Source organism: Anomalospiza imberbis, chromosome 2, assembly GCF_031753505.1.
Source record: "Anomalospiza imberbis isolate Cuckoo-Finch-1a 21T00152 chromosome 2, ASM3175350v1, whole genome shotgun sequence".
Lineage (NCBI taxonomy): Eukaryota > Metazoa > Chordata > Aves > Passeriformes > Viduidae > Anomalospiza > Anomalospiza imberbis.
In genome coordinates this window covers 12307820-12324539 of record NC_089682.1, presented here as the reverse complement: position 1 = coordinate 12324539, position 16720 = coordinate 12307820, and the positions used below count along the sequence as shown (strand labels likewise).

The 16720-nt window shown below is 41.8% G+C and overlaps 1 protein-coding gene across 2 annotated transcripts in view; it reads left to right on the top strand.

Moving 5' to 3' along the window:
- The first annotated feature begins 1061 nt into the window (after nt 1–1061).
- Nucleotides 1062–16720, top strand: part of IL1RAPL1 (interleukin 1 receptor accessory protein like 1) — a 680356-nt gene continuing 664697 nt past the window's right edge. Inside the window, exon 1 of one of the 2 annotated variants that reach the window (XM_068179827.1) lies at nt 1062–1530. The gene's annotated coding sequence lies outside the window, so the exon portion shown is untranslated. The other variant, XM_068179828.1, reaches the window with a different exon arrangement.

Here is a 16720-nt window from a genome sequence, read left to right as displayed (position 1 = left end):
CATGAAGTAATTAACATTCCTAATTAGATGCACCTTGCAGCTGCTGTTAATCTTAATTGGCAATAATGCAGTTACATTTTGATACATATCTTCAGAAGAGTTGCAGAAGAGAAGGGAAAAAAAATAAAGACAAAAATCTGAAGGGAAGGAAATAAAACTGTTCCCACACAGTTCAGAGAGTTCGCACAAAGAAGATCCCATGGCAACAGCGAGGCCCACAGTTTGCCTTATAAAAATCCAAGAATAGATAATGTATCATCTCTCCTAAAACACTTCGCTTGGGAAACCGGAGGGGAAGGGGGGGAGAAAAATAAAATAAAATAAAGCACAAGAGGTGTAAGCGAAGCAGGTTGACCCCCACGCGTGTTGCGCGTCCGGCGTTCCCCGCCCGGCCGTGCCCCCGCCGCTGCCCCGGCAGGCGCGGAGCGGAGCTGAGCGGAGCGGCCCCGGAGCTGCGGACCGAGGCGGCGCGGGGAGGCGGGCGGCGCCGGGGCGGAGGGAGATGAGGAGGGAGGCCCCGCTACCCAGGAGTTTCTCCAGGATCCCTTCGGAAGGGCCCTCCCCGGCGGCTCCCCCCGCAGAGCGGCGCGAGTGCGGCGGTGTCCATCGGGTGGCAGTGCCGGCCCCTTCCTGCCGGCCCGGCGGAGGGCGCGTTCCGCCGAGCGAGCGAGCGAGCGAGTCCGTCTCGTAGGAACACAGGGATCGTTTATGCACTGCAGTTTCCCTCGCCTCTCTCCCTCCCTCTCTTCCTCTGCTCCCGAGGATATTTTGGGTGGATTGTGGTTATCAATCAAGACCTCCTCTTCTTTGCTGATCACTTGTCATTTTCACCGGGGATTAGTATCTCGTTCGGGGCAAGCGGACAACTGATTTTTTTTTTCTTTCTTCTTTTCCATTTGGAGAATTTTCCCCCAAGCCTCCTCCCTCTTTTTCTTTTTTTTTTTTTTCCCTCCTTTTTTCTCTCTCTTTTTTTTTTTTTTTTTTTTTTTTTTTTTTGGCGCTGCGGTGCGGGTGCTAGGACCCGTCAAGCACCCTCCCCCGCCCCCCTTCCCCCCCCCTCCCCCCGGAGCGTTTTTCCCACATTCGCCCCGCACCAGGAAAGGAGCCCCCTCCGGACCGTCGCTCGCCGGATACTTGTGCGGGCAGCGGGATCCGGCCCGCGGCGGCGGCGCGCTGGGCGCGGAGCTGCCCGCGGGCGGCGCGGGGGCCCCCAGGCCGGCCGCCCCCTTCCCCCCCCGCCCCCCTCGCCGCACCTGGATGGTACCTCCCGCCGGCGACGCGGGCACTTTCTGAACTAGGAAGGAAGGGGCGACTCGGGGGGGTGGGGGGCGCCGAAGTCTGTATGGAATTACCTGCGCCCCCGGCGGAGCTGGCAGCGGTGGATGGATGGGCGCCGCGTCCGCGGCACTCGTGGCCAGCTGAGCCCCAGGAGTAAACACGGGGCTCCTCCGGCCGAGTGCGCAGTGTGGTGACCGGCACTCGCCTCGCTGACTGATCGCACCGGAGGAATATTTCGGGAGACTCCTGTGGGTAAGGTCATTTTATCCAGACAAAAGCCCGGCATTGCTAAACTTGGTGGCGGGTGACTGAAATGGGCACTTTCGGGATTGCTGCATTACCCTGAGGCGAGGGGCTCCAGCCGCTATTGGCAGTTGAGTGGAATAACTGCAGTAGGTCTTCTGGTGAGTGCTTTTTGCGATAAATTAAAAAAAATCTCCTCCCTCTGTCTTTATGCATCCTCTGGATTTGGGAGAGTACTGTAAGAGCAAGGAGCTTTTAATTTTCCCCCTTTTTATTTTTTATTTCCCTGGTTGTAATATATTTGACTGGAAAGGGTTTGTGACAGCAAAGAAGCTCTCTGTGATGGAATCTAATTAATATGAGATCGGATCCCATCCTCTGGTTAAATGTTTCCAACTCTGTGCAGCGTTCTGCTGCATTTCATAGCTGCAATGGAGGTAGAGAAAATCTGCTTTTCAAGTTGTTAAACTTTAAGGTCGTGATCCTTATTGATCGTGGTACAGTGCACTGGTGCTAAAGGGGTTAAATGCCATTGGTAATTTGGGATTACAACTGTTCCTGTAAATCCTGCAAGGAAATTATAAACTGAGGGGCGGTAAGGACAATATCCCCTCAGCTTCATAGTAGAGAAATACCATAAATGTCACTAGCCTGAAAATACCTCATCCAGCTGCTCTTACAAAATATCTTTTCTATCCAGTAACTTACCTACTGAAACCTCGGACCACGTGTATGGGAGTTGGAAGATGTGCAAACAGAGATGCTATCTTCGGTATTTCATACATACATGCATCTGGCTGAGGGACTGTGTGGGAATTCATTCCTGTTACTTGTGGTGTGAAGCGAGACGAGAGAAAAAGGAAAGATCATCTTCTTAAGAACAGAAGCAAGTGAGGGAAGCACTTCAGCCTTTAAAGATTTAAAGGGATCCGAGCAATGCAGATTGGTAATCTCTCTCTGCAAAATCAGTCCTGGTAAGAGGGAATGGAGGAAGGTTGAGGGAATCGATAGTGATGACGTTGTGCAGTGCAATGCACTGCAATGCTAAAGTTACATAGTGTGTGCGAAAATATGTACCCTTATGTACTGCTGGTGAGTTCATGCATAATGGATGGAAGAAGATATGCAGATCTGTCTGTAGGAAGATGGATGTATTTGTGCAAAGACGGTGATTATGTAACTTGATTACATCAGTGGCATCAGTCGCCGATAGTGGAATAATATGCTCCTATAGCGTATCGATCACTTGGCTTAACTTTGTAGCGCTCCCGGCAGCGAGGGATGGAGACCTGGGCAGAGGAGGGGAGATCCTTGCTCAGCTCCTGACAAGGGGTTTGCCTCTTGTAGGCTGCCTTTTGCATCAGCGTGCTGCTGGCGGAGTTTCCCCGGGACAGGGAGTTCACGGAGGACGAGGAGGACGAGGAGGGGGAGGCTGCCGAGGCGCTGGTTCAGCCACACCCGGGGAGAGGCTCCCGAAGAGCCCCGGCAGGGCTGCACAATGGTCCCATCGAGCAGCCCCGGCTGCGCGCTCCTTTGCAAGGTCACACCGCAGCCTGGGACTTGGGAGCGTGGCAACAGCTGAGCGGAGGAGGAACAAAACCGAAATTAAAATTGATCCTCCTCCTGTCCCCTCGCCGTCGCCTAGCTCCGAGCACGGCGTTCTGCTGACCTCTCTCTCCCAGTGCTGAAGGCAGAGCCGGTGCCGCTTCGCCCGGCTGTGTGCGGCGCCCAGCACAGGCAGCGTTGTGTCTCTCTCGGTGTGAGCAGCGACTGCTCACAGCTTTGGCAGGGTGCTGCTTCAGTGTGTTACAATACAGCGTGACTGCCGTGAGGAAAAAGTATTGTCAGATACAACAGCTTCATGCACCTGTTACATTTACAGGAAGCGAAAAGGTGGTCTTTTAGCGCATTTCAAGCGTCTTAGAAGTGAGTGGGTGAGGAGCAGAGGTGTAACAGGAGTCCCATTGGTTTAACTCAGACTTTTTTAGTAAATTGTCCTCAAAGATAGCAGTATCAGGATATGCCTTAAAGCCCCTTTTAGAATCCTGAATCACTTTTCCTATCTGTTCAAGGGGGAGGAGGGGGAGCACTCCTTGAAGATAGATAAGCTCACAAAAGCACTGCTGAGGGCCCATACCTCTAACACATGCATTTTCTGAAAAATGTAAGCCTGATGAAATCTTAACTCAGCTGAAATGAGTGATCTTATCATCACTGACCTGTGTCCTTCCCCACTTCACTCTGAATCCATTCTAGCAAAATGTCACTAAAATACTTCTCAGTTAAGAAGAGGTGAGGGCAGAGTGGGTTTTACATCTCTTGATAAACATGATCTTCACATACCTACTAGATTTAATGCACTATCAAACTCGCAGTAATTTTACCCTACAGCATCCTGAAAAATCATTTTTTCCTGCTTCCCTGAAAACATCAGTATTTTAAAGTTGATTCACTATTAGTTCATGACTATATTCATATTTCTGGAGGCTAGGTCTGGGCAAGCACTAAAATATCCTGCTAATGCAATTTAGAGTTTGACATTCATAGAGTATACTGAGTAAATTGGGAAAAAAAGGATATGAAGTTAACTCTGTTTCCATCCTTCAGGGGTCAGAATAACACTATGGCAACTCCTATGCATTGCTACAGCTCTTAGAATTTTCAGAAATGTCCATTGCATACTCCCCCCCCACAAAATTACAGGCATGCTCATTGCATTGATTGCTTACAGGACCCCTTGTGACACACAGGCAACATACCTGTACCACCCATCTCGAAGAAAAGCACAATTGTCTCCAGAAGGTGTTATAAAACTGGTGCTGTAGAGGAGTGTGCGCTGACAGTGTGGGAATGTATCACATGATACATGTGAAGTGGCATGCAGCATGCAAGGATTTGCAAATTCAGGACAATGGTAAGCAACCAAATTTTAATTATAGATTAATTTTATTGTTGTAGTTAGCAATGCCCACTTGGTAAAAATAGAGCGTTGCAGCTCCAATGCAATATCCCTTCAGTTTGCACCAAATGTAGCTTTTTTGAGAGGAAACTTTCCTTGCTGAAGTAAAGCTGTAAATCACTCGGACAAATGAAGAGAAAATGTGAAGAGAAATATTTACATAAAACATTTCCAGGCTCCAAATCTCAGACCACTGAAAGTAGTGAGAGTTTGGCCACCCACTCCTCGCTATTGCTGGAGAGCTGGCTTTTAAAGAAAACAGCAGTGCATGAAGAATAATCTCAGTGCCTTCCTCTGAAAGAGCAGGCTTCTGGCTGTCATTGTCATAGAAAACAGTAGACTTGTTTTAGTGCTGATAGGAAAATTTCAAACAGGGGAGATCTTAATGAAACTTTTTCACTATTCAGTGATATTCTTGTAATGTATTTAGAGTACCTTCTGTGGCCATTATGTTGAACCAATGTATTAGGAAAAAAACCCCAAAAAAATGGATAGTCAACTGAGGTTTTTCTTCAGTGTATTTGCACTTACAAAGAAGTGTTTGGATATACTTCTCTGTTTCATAACAGCTATGATATTTAGCAGCTGGGAATCTTTTTATTTTTATAGTTCACACTGCATGATAATATATGGCAATTGAAACATGAAGCTCTGATTAATATGATTAAAAACTAGCAACTTATCTAGTGGTGCTGAAGTTGTAAAGTTTAATTATAGAAGCACCATTTGCACAGCTATAGGTAAGGTTGTGTCAGCATTTTTATTATAAACCTTTATCCTACTTCCATCCATTGTGTCAGGGGTCTATGAAATAAGAATTTACAGTAGAGACCATGATGGCTGTTTTAGGTTACTGTCATGGCCTCTCAAGTCAGTAATCCATGTGTTTCTTTAAGTCTTTATATGAATATCTGCAGCAGCAACAAAGCAGCCATTATGCTTTATCAATTCAAGTATATTCTTTTATTTTAAAATGTAATTAAATATGCAGTGATGGACCACAGTGACTTAGTGACTCAGGAGGGATCATTTAACATACAATTTTTTATGCACTTTCATATAGTTTTCATACTCCTAAAACAAAAATAGATTAAATGCAGCAATTAATTCTTTTTGTGACAGCTTAACATTAATTTGCATTTAGGTGAAAACTCTTTTTGGGGGCAGGGAGGAAGGAGAAAATAATGAAGATGAAAATTTGTGGGGTTTGAATGTTAATATTCAAGCTTTGCATATTCCTCTGAAGTAGTCACATATGGCACTCCATCCTGCAGAAGGGAAAACCCTGTGTCATTTGTCACAGCTCTGTAAGACCAGGGCAAGGAAATCAGGTAGTGCTGGCTCTCTGTTTTAACATTGAGTACTCAGTTTTTCTAGGTCTCACTGTACCTGTGTATTATAGGCACTCCTAGGTCAGTTCATGGTGTTATACAGCACTATTTATGCCTCAATAACTGGGTCTGAGCAAACGAACCAAGGGCGTCAGTCAGTCTTACTGCTTTATGTGCTTTATTTCCATGTTTGTAGGAATGGCACACAGACATAATGATAATCTTTAAACAGTTGTGGCATCAACTGCAGCATTCACTCACAAAGATTTTTAAATTGGGAATGAAGTAAAAGAAAGGGAGAACATGAGAACATTGAGATTTTTGCCAATGCACTAGATATTGTTTCCATTTTATTTTTTACTTCTGGGAATAATTTAGGAAATGCTTAGTGTAGCTTACAAAAATAAATACAGAAAGCTATTTATTGTGTTGAGAAGACCAATACCATCTACACAAATGCAATCAGCAGGCAGACAAGGGGTAGTGGTGTCAGTAAGTTTTCTGTTCTCTGGTCCTTTACAGCTGACCATGGTGAATAGAGCATTGTGAAAGAGGAAGAAGATGGAGACTGCAGAAAGGAGGCCAGCCAGAAAAGTTTGTAAATGTACAGACAGTATTGAAGTATCTTCTCCATCTTCTGAGATGGAATATATTTCTGTATTCCTCTTGTCTGTTCTTTACTAGGGATACCCAGATGCTTAATGTTATTGCAGTTCCCAACTCCCACTGCTTTTTTTTTTTTTTTTTTGAAAATCCTCAAAATCATCAGTTCAAGTGCCATCAACTTTTTGTTTTCATGCCTTTTGCCAGTCACGCAGTCAGACGGTGATCTTTCAGTTGAGGTAACTTAAGGTCCTTCTCCATAAAATAATAAATTAATGTCAGGAACATGAGGGAAAGAATGTTTTCTGTTAGATGAAAAGACTGAAAAGGCCAATAATTTTAGAAAAGGCTGATAATTTGCAGAAATCAGACTTTGTTCTGACAGAGTACATACCTTTGAATTTCCAACTAGGATTTCACAATACTCTTGCAAGACTGACACCAGGGTAGTGCAACTGCTATGCTTGGAGTGTCATTAGCAATTTCTTCTCAATCCCAACCAAAAGTTTAGGCTGTTTCAGGGAAAATGAAGTCATAGTAATGTGCATGCATTGTTATGTGCAGAGAAAGGCTTCTGCTGCTGGTTAGGAGTGGGTTTAACCACTCCGAGTTCCCAGTGGGCTTAACCAGCTCTGACCTGTCTGAGTTCCCTGACCATTTGCATCTGACTGAGAATTGCTGTGCCTGAATGATGTAAGGAGCCTGCAAGTACATCTGTGCCCTGCCTACATCTATTTGATAGTGCACCTTTACTGGATTTGACTCTGAGCTCAGATCATTTGCCTCAGGGATAATTCCTACACCAAGATCTGTTGGTATGATGGAAACCTTGGGATAGAGCCACAATGTCTGCACAGGAATGTGTTTGGCCAGGATGCTTTTGTGTGGCACTGATCCCTGGCAGCAGTTTTAGCCCTGTGTCTGTCAGGTAGCTGCTCAGTGCACAGAATTTCAGGATGGCAGCAGAGCACAGCTGTTACCATACAGCACCTTGGCATTCTGCATCTCTGACTTTCTTTTAATGCTTTCTGTCTCTTCCCACATTAAAACTTTTTTTCCTCCCCCACCTCCCCAAACTCTTCTGCTGATTTTAGAATAACATAACTGGAAATGCATGGCATTTCCTTTTCACCAGGTTGTGACTGTGATGGAGATACGTATGCTTGTGTACCTATTTGTCAGTAAGATCTGCATGTTAAGTATACACAGAGGCTTTTTTATTCAACATCTCTTACAAAACAGACAAGGCCTATGAACTTTCTCCTAAACATTTCTTTGTGGGATCCTATAGCTGAAAGTGGTGTGCTTACCCCAACGTTAAATCAGGCTGGCTGATTGGCACTGTCTCTCTGCACATACATATATATTTAGTTATCACAAAATCATAGAATATGCTGAGTTGAAAGAGACCCATCAGGATCATTGGCCCCACATAGGACAGCCCAAGAGTCACACCATGTGTCTGAGAACATTGTCCAAATGCTTTTTAGTCTCAGACAGGCTTGGTGCTGTGACCACTTCCTTGAGGAGCCTGTTCCAGTGCCTGACCACCCTCTGGGTGAAAAATGTTTTCCTGATATCCAACCTAAACTTCCTTTTGCACAACTTTAGACCATTTCCGTGAATCCTGTCACTGGTCGTGAGAGTGAAGAGATCATCATTGTCACCTCCACTTCCCCTCAGGAGGAAGTTGTAACTGCAGTGAGGTTTCCCCTCAGTCTCCTCCAGGCTGAACAGACCCAGTGACCTCAGCGCCTCCTCATAAGGTTTTCCCTCCTGACCTTTCATCATCCTCGTAGCCCTACTTTGGATGCTCTCTAATACTTTAATGTACACTTTCAGGAATCATTTCTGTATCTGGTCACTAGAGGAGAATTATGTATATGTACAGATGCACAAATACAGGTACCTATGTATGCCTGTGCCTTTACCTGTGCACTCACTCATATACCCAAAGGAAGACTGAGAGCAAGCCATAAAGAGGGAATACTCTAGTTATTCCTTATGCTAAATGGAGGAAAACAAGCATCATTAAAAAAAGCCGTGAGACAGTAGCTGTTTTTTAGGGTTGATTTAGTATTTATTTTTTATTGACCTGTAAATGCAGCATATTTGAAGACAGCACAAATGTATTTTGGAATATCAAAGCAGAAACATACGTTGAAAGGACTATCTAAGAGCTATATGGTATAAAATGTAATTTTAGAAATCTACATGGTAAAACTTTGGAAGATACCATCTAAATGTTTTCTGTACATCTCTCCTAACAGAACAAGATACTATCAAAAATCTTGCCCATTGTTGTGAAGAAGCTCAACCAGGGTATTTTCTCAGTTCATAGTAGAAGAAAGTTTTATGTGTATTATAAAAGAAATATAAAACTTTGTGTAGTATTTCTTGTATAACATTTCTTCACTCTCATACTCAGTATGAATAATCTGTCTTTGGTAACTTCTTATCCAGAAACCTATTAAGAAAGAAGAAAAGACCAGAGAATGACAGCCAAAAAAAAAAAAAAGTCTTCCAAATGAAAAGATTCCCATGTGAAGAAAGAGGAGAAGATTTTATTTATTTAGAAAAAAGAAGATACAATATGGAAGAACAGATGATGCAGGGAATATTGAAGGCTATGGAAAGATACTTTGCCTTATCTTATGGCAAGTTTTGCTTATGACAAGTAAAATTTATTTGTGGGAAATGTAAAATGAGTAGAGAAAAACACTAATTTTCATAGTTCATTCAAATCCCTTGTCTCTTATGGACAAGGATACCATGAAGAGAAAGCTCTAGTAGAATAGAATAGCTTGAGAAAGACAAAATTTTGAAGTGTTGCATTGTAATAGATACCTAGGTAAGAATATTATCAGGCTGTGTAACAGAGGGTTCTCACCTTGTGTACCCCAGTTGTGCTGTAGTCAGTGGATGTGTGTCTGTGATTCTGAAGTCTTAAAGGATGCTTCTTGCAAAGATTTCTTACTGGCTTCCCTTGGAGGTCTCCTATCTGACTAGATGGACTGTGTGTTCTTGAGACTACAGTTCTTCACTCTCTGTTCATTTTACAAAACCAGTAATTGTAGTACTGCTTAATAAAGACTTATTAATGTTGACTGAAAAGCCTAATTTTGCTGTTTAAGTCCTCATTACTAAAGTCCTGGTCCAAAACACAGTGATGGAAATGGAAAGAGGCCTACCTGCACTCTAGGTATTGGATCAATCTCCAGCTTTACCATCCAATTTCTTAGTTTTTGTTATTTTCTGTGGAAGAAAAAAACAACCTCATACTTCCTATGTTTAATAGGTTAACATTGATTACAAAAAGAAAATCTTGTAAACTTAATAGAATCCAATAAAACTTACTATTTTATTGACAGTATAAACGGTCTTATTAATTTCCATCATTAAGGGATATGCAACCCCCATATTTTGTTCAGTCACTGAATGTCTCATTTCTTAAAAGGTTGTTACACCATTCCTGGTCTCTGTTACTTTCAGTTGCTGTGATGGAAAACTCAGAAAGATCTTTAAAATCACTAAAAATATGTGCAGTGTTAGTGGACATCCTGAGTTAGTTCTGTCTAAAAAATTGTCAGGTTAATCAAAATACTGATAGGTTTCAGTCTTTAGTTAGTTTAATTTATCCTCCTTTGTATTGCTTCTTCAGTACCTTATATGTATAATAATGTATATTTCTTATATATAATAATGTATATTCTGTCAAAGGAAAGTCATATGGCTCAATGGACAGACACTCTACTTCTACTTATGGCTGTTCAATTACAAGGCACCTTCCTTAATTACTGTTTTCTCTGGATTTTGTCCATTTGTAGTATCACTTAATGCTTAAGACTTCCATATTAGCTAATGCAGTGTATGTCTTTTATTTCTTTGGTGTCTGAAATCAGGCCCTTTCACTAGTTCCAAATACTGCTTCTCTGTAAAATTCTGCTAATTTTGTCCATGCTTCAATTTCTTGTCTCTAAACACTGAAAGACATAAACACATTCTGCCTTCATATCTTATTAAGTGCTTCATCTATTTATAATATAAACTCTTTGCTTAATATTTCTATTTTATTATCTATGAAGTAGGGCTAGAGAAGAAGTTAATGTCAATTTCTTCTTCCTACCTCAGTGGAAATTAAATTTTTTGCCAGCCCTTGGAAATCATAGAAAGTATTTCCATTCTTCTAGCCTCCAGAAAATAAGTAATTTCCATGTTGGTTGGAGGGTGGATTTTTTAATATTTTTTATTTATTTAGCACTTAGATTTTGAGAGGACTGAATCAAAAGATGCCATTTTAGACATAAAATTTTAATGAAAACATTTTTTGCTCAGTAGAAAATTAATCAGGGAAGATATTTTCAGAGTACTTAATGCAAGTTCTTAGCAGAACAGGACTCTCAGCTAAGGTCTTTACATGCTAAATAATACAAATATGAAAATAGTATTGTGAGTCATACTACTGGGGGTGGCTGGGTCAGCTGCATGTTTCCTAAATACTAATCATTCTTTTTAATTTGAGATTACTTCACTATTCATCTTCTCATTTCCCCCTGTTGCCTGAATTAATTATATATAAAATATAGATGGTCACGAATCAAAGATAAAAAAATAAAACATAAAAAATGGATGGTCACGAATCAAAGGTGGCTTGCGGTTTTCCTTTCTGCCAAGGTTCAGGTGTAACCCACCTGGTTAACAGAACAAAAATGTTAATAGTGATGGGGCTTTCTGGTTTTGATGCTGAACTTCGACTCTGTGTTGGCTCTTACTCATCAAGTCTTAATCCAATGCCTGGGGTGTTGTGGGAAGGGCTGCTGTTGGTCTCAGTGTGGAGTGAATTAGATTTGGGAATTTAAAAATCTTAGCAGCGAGGTTCTCTTCTTTCCTGCAGTGCGTTTGCCTGTCGGCGCAGAGCCATCACCTGCTGCATGCTTGCAGGTACTGCCTGCCTTCCGGAGAGCAGCTTTCCCACAGGGAAAGCCGGAGCAGGGCAGCTCCTGTTTCTCTGGGAGATAATCCCAGAGGGGAAGGGATCCCGGGTTTCGTACATGAAACCTTTGCTGTTTTTTTCAGGTCTTGTTACTGGAATTGACAAGCCGTGCTCAGTGGCATCCTTTGGGCTAATTCCAGCTGACGGCTCTGGACCAGGGCTGGACCGCAGAGCTCCGCGGTGACGCCGGCGGCATTTCCCCATCACAGCAGGAATGCCCCAGCCAGCGGGCTCCGTGCCCGGCACAACCTGTCGCCTGGAGACTTGTGGTTTCCATAGCTTTGTTTAATAGAAGACATTTTTGTCTGCTCTGAAGATACTCGTGCTCGCTGATTTGGAATAATATTAAGTGAAGCAAGGGTAAACCGATTTCACACAGAATCTTCTGTCAGAGCTCTGTTTCGTCAAGAATAATGTTAGAGTAACTCCAGTGAAGCTGTTTCATTTGGCTTGCCAGATTGAGTCCAATGTGAACCTTCAACATAGATATTATTGCATTTATTTTAATGAATAAAGATCACAGACTTATTTAATTAACATAGCAAAAACCATTGTCAACAAGCAAACAAGTTATATTGCACAGCCACTCTAATGCAATCACAAGAGTATACTTTATGGCTATGAGAATATAATTTTCTTGTTAAAAACCTTTGATGTTTCTTTAAATATATAAAATTACAGGAAATGTGTAAATAAGGCTTGCCAGCCATCTCAAATGCCTTGTGTTAAAAATAATCTTTCAGCTTTAATTTGTGTTCATTTAGATGGGTTTCAGATAATACTGATGTACATATACAAGCATATATATAGCTATAAGTAGAGGTGTGCATGTATATACATAACTTTTGTTATAAAATCATAGGTGTTAATATTGAAAACACAACCCTTATGTCAATTTTCATCTGTTATTTTTACCGTTATTTTTATAATTTTATTTGCACAGTTAAGGACTGTTTAACCACTAGAGTTTTACTTTTCTTGTGCTTTCCTGTCTGATCCAGCTGCATAGAAAATGCTCCTTTAATTCGTTCTTAGGGAATTCAAGAGCACTGTATTGGAGGTTTTCCTACTCTACCAAGACCCACTGCTCAGTCTCACCTGCACGTCTGGTTTAGACCTACACGTGTTTTTCTATCCAAGCTCCCTCATGCATTGCCACAGGAGCTGGTTAAGTTTCTGGAAGTCAAGGAGTCAAGGAGCCACTAGTCACCTGAATGGCAGTATCCTGTCATGTGCAAGAAAGGCTGCTGTCTCTGTGCTAGTCCTGAATTCATAACTCAGAGGAAGTCTATGTTTTGTAGTAGGGGAAGCTGTGGGCAGTACATCTGTAGTTTGGCAGGAGCTGCTTGCTGTTTAGATGGCTTTAGATTACTGTAGGAGTCAAAATTTCAACATATACTTTGGTATGTTTAATCCCACACTGATACAGAGTATGAAAACCATTGCTTGAAAGCAATATCTATGTGTGTATAGATAAGCCAGACTCTATTTTAGCTAATAATGAAACCTGAATGCAGGAATGCAAATGTATAATGTAGCCCAAAGCATATCAGGCTGTGTCAGTGCCACCTGAAATATGTAAATAAGAGACTTTATTGCTTATTTGGCAGGGACTGTGTTTCTACAGTCCTCACTCTTACTGTTATTTTTATTGGCCTCTCAGAATTGCTCTCAAATAAGCTTTCAACCTTATGCTTTGTTTTGATGAATGAGGATGACTGAATTTTCAGCTAGAGACTGTTTACTGTAGAATTGTCTTGTATTTTTTATACCAAGATTGGCACAATATTCTTAACTTAAAAAAGAAGTTTTTTTTCTTTATTATTCTTTTACTGGAAATTTATACTATGAGGGTTATTGTAGGATAGAGGAAAAATACAGTAAAAATATAGTAAGACTGTGTTCATATAATAGCCATTTTTTGCACCCATAAACTTTATAGTTTGTTTTGAGGATTATCTATTAAGGCTCTAATTAAAAATAAAAATATAAGTCACACAACTTCCCCATAGACAAAAGGGAAAGGACACACAAGAAAGAAAAAAAATAATTTGTAATTAAATTTAGATACCCATTTATTTAAGTCCATAATTTGTTTTAAAGTACAAATTGTCTTTCTGCTTATCTTAGAGGACAGACAGACCCTCTTACTATTTAAAGCTTATTTTAAAAATAGCTTCATTATGAAGGGGCACAATTTTTCCTCTGTCCTTATCAAAGAATAAAATTAAACAAAATACGCTGTCAATCAACACTCACTTTCCTGAAGATGGTCAGAAATAAAGCAGAGAACCATCACTGATCTCAGTATCAAAATAATATATGCTTCTAGGGGTTTCCATAAAATTCAGTTTGTGGAACTCAAAAGTTTCATAATGAGTTATGGGAGTTTTACATATGAAATAATTGATTTTAGCAGGAGGTTGTGTTTTGTTGATGTCAGGAATTCTAGCTCACTTTTTCTGTTACATGGTGTGTGTGGTGCATAGCTTTCATGGTGAATGCACACATGAAACAGGAACTAGTTTATCAGTTTCCATGAGTAAATGGCTCTACACATCTATTTTATTAGTGAAAACTAAATTTTATTTGAACACAAAGACAAAGAGGAGAAAATATCCTTAAACGGTCCTTTATTTTATGTGCTGTGATACACAAATAAATCCATGAATTACCTTCAGCAATGTGGAATTTATTTATCAGATGAGACATTCTAGCTGTCACCAGTCACCGACAGTGATTGTGACACCCTGCTGCACACATTGCTTACATTGTACAGAAATTCTCTATTTATGTAGAGCGTTGTTCCTGAGATTTCATACCACAGGTGAACAATTAGCTGTACACCTGCCAGTTAAGATAACTGAGCTCTGCAATTAGATTGTGTGACAGGTTTTGATGAAATTCAGCCTCCTCCGAGAGGCAGATTGTGAGCTGGCAGGGAGTGTGTTGGGTGCCCCAGGTGGGTGGGCACAGGGTGTGTAGGCAGTGCACCCAGGCAGGGTGCTTGGAAAGGCACAGGGAATGGTCAGCAGAGTGCTGCCTTCCCATCTTGTGCAGCCCTGGAGTTACCACATGTCCTGTGCAGCAGCTGACAGGCACAGGGAAGGCCGTTTCTAGGATGGGTATTAAGGAAAAGCTATGAATACTGAAGACAGAGAAATGCTTGGTGTTGGTCAGCCTCCTCTGGCATGACTTTGGTTTGATCAGATCTTTTCCATAGCATACATCATCCCTAAGGAGAGATTATGCCTTCTTGGCCAATGTCACACCTTGGTTATCAGCTCCCAAGTGAACGAGAGCTTGGCTGGGAGGCAGTCCCCCCACCACTGTACTCTGGGGCCAGCTGGGTAGGTGGCAGGAAGGGGGACCAGCCTGTGCTGGTTTTGGCTGCAATACAGTTCATTTTCTCCAAGTGGTGGAGAGCAGTTCATAGCCACACTGCCTGATGTTGCCTGGGACTAAAGTATTTGTCATTTGGCTTTGGGTTCCTTCTCAATCACCTGTGATGGACTCCTAGTCATAGTTATTACTCTTACAGTTGGTTTTTTATGTAGGTGTATGGAGTTATTTTTAGTTTTGTTGGTGTGAAGTACAGCCTCCCCTGCATTGTAGTTTTTTCAGACGCAAAACTGGTAGATGTTCTGTGTCCTAGGCTACATGCAGGGATAAGCTTAGGGATAGGATGGTATCAGAGGACTGTTCAGTACAGACCAAACCACTTGTTACCTTGGTGTTAGAGGCAATCTGTGGAGTGAACTGCTTTTGACTGTCCCTGTTGACTCCAGAAAGCAGCAATGAACTCACAGTGTGCAGTGTAGATTATCCCTGTGAGGAGTTTACTCAAGGGCTGTGCTGCTTGGCAGTGCAGACGTGTTGCCTGACTTGGATTCCCAGGAGCAGAATGGGGTGATAGCATTTCTCACCTCCCTGGCACACTAAGTGAACAGACACATTAGAGACTGTGAGATGTGAAGATATGGTAAGATGTGGTGTTTTGTGGTGTGATGAGAGTGCAAATGACAGACTCCTGTCTGAGAAGATGGATGAGTTCCCTTCAGTAAAGCATTAATATGTGCTGTATCCTCTGAAATGCAAGCTGGTTGTCACAGGCTCTGCAGTTGTTTCTGGGGATTTTGTTATGCAGATGGAACTTTCTGATTATCACATTTTAAGACTCACACACGCATGAAAGGGAATAGTGAAATGGAGAGGGGTAATCTAACTGAATAAGAAAAGCATATTTATAAACAGAATTTTTTTTTTCCCTGAGATAAATTAGCTCACTCTGGGCCTTACACATTGAAGCTCAATCTGGCTGTATCTGAGTTTATGAGATACCTATGCATCTTTTTTTTTTTTTTTTTATTGCACTTTGAAAAGCCCCAGAACATGACTGTCATCACTGACATGCTGTGGAGACAGGTCCATGCAGAGCTGAGTACCATTCCCCCTGCTGTTTCTCTCCATCAGGCTGGTCAGGTGTGTACCTGCTGCTCTCTGAGTCAGGACTGGAAAGGCAAAAAGGCAAACAGATCTCCAATGCAGGTCCCATCTGGGGCATCGCCCTGTAACACAGATACTCTTCAGAAGTAAGCTACAAAGCTTCTTGGTCTTGTACACTCCTTTCCACAAATTGCCCTGCCAAAAAAGAGCCGGTGAAACAAAGGTTTGGTGAAATAATTCCATTTGACACAGCCATACTTTTCATTTGTAGGAGAACGGCACTGCATTCAGCACTCAGCAGATCATGTTTGTTCAGCAGATTTCAATTAAAGATGTTAGTGCTTTTAGAGGCTAAGCTGGACTTTATCCAGAGCAGATTTTTTATTTTCCACTCCATACATACATTCATAAAATGTCTTTGTACAGACAAAATGTGCATCTGCCTATACCCTCAGAAAGCTTTTGTGATTAAATTGTGGAAGAAATTATTTTACTCCCTGTCTGAATTGGAAATAGTGTCTTCTTGTGGGAGGAAGCAGACATTGTGGTTTGGGTTTGGATGGGAATAGGGATTTTAATGTTGGTGAAGGAATTACTGTGATTTCTTTCTGTTAAAAGATTGCTCATAATCACCCAGTTTCCATTTCCCTCTGTTTTGTGCACGCTCAGAACCTATGCCATAGGGCTTACAAGGGAGAGAAATTGGATTGGGGCAGCTGGGGAGCACGAGGTAATAACAAAACCATATTGGCAACACTCTTGACAGTAGCCATCAGCTACTGCTTCCTTCTCAATTTTTTGTAGGCATCAGAGTGGAGAAGGAATTTGAAGAAACAGAGAATGGAGTTCATTGTCTTTTTAGTCTGC